A 5,509-nucleotide genomic window follows, 5' to 3' on the forward strand; every position below is an offset into this window, starting at 1 on the left:
TTATATGATAGCAGTGTGATTTTTCATTCCGTCTTATTCAGGGCATTTTATTATTCGGTATTTTATTTATCTTTAGATCCCCTTGTTAGTATTCGTGTTTGAGTCATCAGCTTTCGCAATTGGGTACTACTGATAAATTCAGTACAATTCTAATACGTGTATCCTGAAATTTCAATTTGTTCAGCACTTACTTTCGTTTCGTTACCACAATGTACTTCTGTTGTGGTTTAACAGCCTCTGTGCTATAGCTTCCGTAATCTCAGTTCATGTTTTAATATTCTTCCGCGAATTTCAGTGGTAACTTACATACTCATTCACCATGGTGAAGTCGTGGCAGCAGCATCTTGTTTGCTAACCACGTGTGGTCATGGTGGAGGGCCTTGTTCTATTGTCTTATCCTCTCTGTAAATCCTATCAGCTGTATGGGGGTGTTGGTTGCCTATACGGTTAACAAATCCATCGATTATTCCCGTTCCATAAACCTAGAATTTAGAAGCGGATTCAGAGCCAAAGTTTAAGATTTATCAAACGTGTAACTTACTATACTGTGTATCAGGCAGCAGCTATCGTCACATTTTATGTTAACAAGTGTTTTTATTTAAATTATCGAAGTCTATAAATGTTCATATTTTCCCGTAATTATATTCAGTCTTTGCATAACTGAAATTCACCCATGAGCCGTCTACCTCTGATACAGGGCGCATCCTACAGCACTTCCTTGCCCAGTATTTGAATACAGACCACTGTTTTCCATGAATTATGAATTATTTGAATTAGCACAAGGTAAGTTTTATTGTTAAATCCTTAAATGAATGGTTTTATTACGAAACCAAAGGAAAGATTATTAAGGCTGTTGCCACAACCTTATTTAATGTTACTGGCCTTTACAACCAACGTAGCATTATTTTACCACTAGCTGTTAATGCAGTTAACTTTTTAGTTCTATTGTTGTGAATATATCTGTTATTCTCAAACCCAGGTGCATTGTTGATAACAAATTTCATAAATTAATTCATTTGTGTAAACACGCTATCTTAAACATAAATTTACATACGATAATTATTCATCGTTTTTTTTCATAATTTCTCAGTTACGAGCCAATGATGAAACGCGTACCACTGAAACTGCTTAATTGATGTTAGTCAGCAGCGTTATATTATTTATGCATAACTTCTTCTATATGTCTGTACCCCATAATTTTATATTTTTTCACGTTTGTACGTACATAATATTTATCTATTCCTTTGTTTCTTTCTGCGTTGGAATTAATGCCTGAAATTCCACCCCTTCAGAGTTTGTGAATAGGGCGTACGTGGAGATATCTTTCTACACAAGGGAAATCTACAGTGAGGACATTGCCGTGAGGAATCAGCCTGGCGGTCTAAGGCGCTGCAGTCATGGACTGCGGCTGGTCCCGGCGGAGGTTCGAGTCCTCTCTCGGGCGTGGGTGGGTGTGGATAGTATGAAACATGGCATTAGTAATGTTCAAACCGATGACACTGCATGTTTTACATGATCCCAACTAGACTGTGTGAGACATTTGAATCAGTGGTAAAAGCCTGAAGTTATAGGTATTATAAGCATGATAATATTGAGTTTCACATCATACTGCCACATAAATTCGAGAGGCAGGATATATCGATTCATACAGACGACCAATTGAAAGCAAGCCTGGTAAGCACGATGTGCAGAATAAGGTTGAATACAAAATCATCAGACTCCTCTACCTTTACCAGTATTCAGGCGAGCTTGAACGCCACCAGATTTGTTGGATATCTCTGATGACAATAAGCAGCGCTACTGTTGATAAAGAACGTGTCCTGCCTACAGGGTGACAATTCTTCAGGTATATGAAATAAAATCGTCTTAACTTCTGAACGGTTTTTATTAGAATGTTCAAACTGCACAGTTACCACGGGGAATGATGGGAATTAGTATGGCTTGGCTTAGCGACTAAGTCCACATTCATTTGGATGAGTTCTTCAACAACCAACTTTGGAGCAGTTTGGGGAATGAGAATCCCCTGATGGCACAGTGATTGCCGAACGATACGTAAAGGTTTTGGAAGATGATTTCATCCCCTTTATCCAAAGTGACCTTTATTTCAACAAGATGTGTTTCATGCAAGACGGTGCTCGACGCCGTCAGTTATGATGCAGTTATCTCTTCGCTGACAAGCTATTATGAGTAACAAGTGAATGTAGTAGCAGCTACGTATCAATTTTTTAATTGCAAAATTGATCAGAACAACCTTATCGCGAGTGGGTAACAGATTTGCCGGGTATTAGAAGGAAATTCAAATTCAAATGTCGTTATCGTGCTTTATATTAAGATGTTATGTTGCCTGATGCGATCGTGTACAGTGTCTCTAATGTCAAACTTAGAGAACAAATTTTGCTGCTGTCCGATCATCACTTCAGCAGGTAGTGCGAATACCACATCAGTACGATTCCTGTGCCATGTCGGCTCATACACTTGAGCGGCCTATTGAATGGCGGCAGCAGCTCGCCGTGCCGAATAAACAACCTCCCACGCCGCGTAAGCAGTTCCCTACACAGGCGAACAGAATTAAGTGTTGCCCTAGGTGTTATTCATGGCACAGACACCAAGACTGCCCCTCCCAACGAACCCAGTGTTAGCTTGTGGCACGAAAGGGCAGATGCAATCCATATGTTCCCAATGGAACAAACATAAGAATTCGGCCCATTCACAGAAATATAGTCACAAGGCCCATGTCATTAATGCAGTATATTCAAAGTCTGTAACAGGCATCCGCAAAACTAGCAAGTGTGCAGCCTCTTCTGTGAGACGCCACTCAAACTTTTTGTTCAGTTACCACTTCGTGGGAAACGTGTTAAATTTCGGTCGGACACGGGTACCTCTGTCACATTGCTAAATCGTAAAACACATGAACTTTTAGGCCCCCTACGCCGGTCTGAAATTAGCAAGCGACTGATGGCTTGTAATGGACCAGACATTCCCGTTCTCGGAAAAAGTACTTTGCCTGCCATGTATCGCTCACATACGCAAACACTGACTTTTACAGTGCTACAATCACGCGATTGTGACAACGTATTTGGTCTTGATTCTTTTGGTTTGTTTGACTTTAACATTCAGGACAATGTGTTGTCAGTGTCTGTATCCAATGCAAAAGACAGTGTAGCTAGCTTGCTAAAAGAATTCCTGGAACTCTTTTCCGAAGGTTTAGGCAATGCTAACAGTTTAATTCCACATATTACACTGAAAGACAATGCTCAGCTGAAATTTTGCTGGGCCAGGACCGTTCCCATCGCGTATTGTGGGACTAAGTCAATGCTGAACTTCAGGAATTGCACGACAACGGGGTTATTGTGTCCATATCAGGAAGTTAATGGGCAAGTCCACTGGTTTTGCTCCCCAAATTTTCAGGTCGCATTTGCCTCTGTGTTGACTTTAAGTCTATCGTCATTCCACAAAATGTCATTGATACTTATCCATTGCGACGTCCACAGAATTTCATTGACTAATTAGTTGCTGGATACTACTTTCCAAATACTCATTTGGGTGACGTAGATCTTCAAATGCCGCTCGCTGAAGAATCTCAAAAGTGTGTGTAGTAAATACTCATTTGGTTTTGTTTAAATATCTGCGTTTGCCTTCTGAAAGTGCTTCCGCACCCGCCATTTTCCTACGGCATTTAGAACAGCTGACTGCTCAAGTACCAGTCTGTTCAAACTATTTGGACGATATTGTAGCAGCAAGTTGTGCACCTGAAGAACATATTGCTGATTTACGTGGCTTATTTCGTGTGTTATCTAATGCAGGACTAAAGTGTAGACTGGACAAGTGGAATTTTTTAAACCTGAGTTGCAGTATCTTGGTCGTGTCATAAACAGTCAAGGTGTGCATCCCCACCAGTCGCATTTGTTAGCCATACGAGACTTGTCAGTTCTTCACAATATCACTGTATTGCAGTCAGTTTTAGTGAAATGAACTATTACATTCAGTTCACACCGAATGCTGCACATATCGCAGCTCCATTGCACCGCTTGCGTCGCAGGAATGTTCCCTTTGTTTGGACACATGAGTGACAAGTAGCTTTTCAAAAACTTAAATATGCATTACTCAGTGATCGATGCTTAGCTCACTTTGATCCTGACAAACCAGTTGTATTGAAAGCTGACACCTCCTCTTACGGAATCGGTGCAGTGCTTTCGCACAGGATTGGTGATAAAGACATGCCTATAGCTTTCGCATGGAAAGTGTTGTCCAAAGCTCAAGTTAACTATTCACAAATTTAGAATGAGTCATTGGCTATTGTGTATGGTGTCACCAAGTTTCACCACTATTTGTATTGGAGAAAATTCTACTTAGTAACGGATCGCAAGCCTTTGCGCCGAGCGGGATTAGCCGAGCGGTCTAAGGCGCTGCAGTCATCGACTGTGCGGCTGATCCCGGCGGAGGTTGGAGTCCTCCCTCGGGCATTGGTGTGTGTGGTTGTCCTTAGGATAATTTACGTTGAGTAATGTGTAAGCTTAGGGACAGATGACTCTAGCAGTTAAATCCCATAAGGTGTCACACATGTCTCGCACACACACACACACACACACACACACACATACACAAACTTTTGGAGTCATCCGACGAAACCGATTTCTGTACGTACTACCCAAAAATTGCAAACATGGGCTTTGTTGTTGTCTTAATACCACTACGAGATTGTGTGTCGTCCGACAGATCATCATGCTAATGCGGAAGCGCTTTCACGTCTTCCGAGTGGCTCAGATACAGACTTTCACGCTTACGATGCATATTGTTGTCACATTGATGCTCAGGATGCTGAATTGTTTCAGTCTTTTCCGCTGAACTATAAGGAAATTTGCACAGGCCACGGACTCTGCACATTTTGCTCAAATGCATTCGCGCACCTTGGCCTCACTCACAAATAGCATAAAGAACACTGTAGCGCGCCTATAATTTGCACGTTGGCGCAGCCTCGCTGTACATCAAGGTGTGATTCTTGTTCAAAATGGCAGTGGATAGCCATGAGTGTTGATACCTAAAGCTTTGGAAAAGGATGTGTCGCAGTTAGTTCACCAAGGGCACTGGGGGATTGTTCGTACGAAACAGTTAGCGCGTCGACACTGCAGTTGGCAGTGTGTGTACGTCGAAAAAGAACAGATGATGTCGCAGTGTCACGCATGTGCGGAAAATCAGTCCGCTCCGCCACAAAAATTCTTTGCCTCTCCTAAGTCGCAATCACCATGGCAACGTGTGCACATAGACTTTGCGGGACCTGTTTGGAACACCCGTTGGATGATTGTGGTTAACTCGTATAGCAAGTTTCCGTTTTCTGTGCCAATGAACTCGACAACGTCACGTAGAACATTTCAGGTTTTGCCTCGAAGATTTACCTGAAGTAACAGTCTCAGACAACGGCCCTCAGATCGCGTAGAATGTATTTGATACATTCTGTGAATACAGTGGCATACAGCATCTAACTAGAGCACCGCTCCATCCACAGTCAAAC

The sequence above is a fragment of the Schistocerca piceifrons genome, chromosome 2, assembly GCF_021461385.2.
Source record: "Schistocerca piceifrons isolate TAMUIC-IGC-003096 chromosome 2, iqSchPice1.1, whole genome shotgun sequence".
NCBI classification, from domain to species: Eukaryota; Metazoa; Arthropoda; class Insecta; order Orthoptera; family Acrididae; genus Schistocerca; species Schistocerca piceifrons.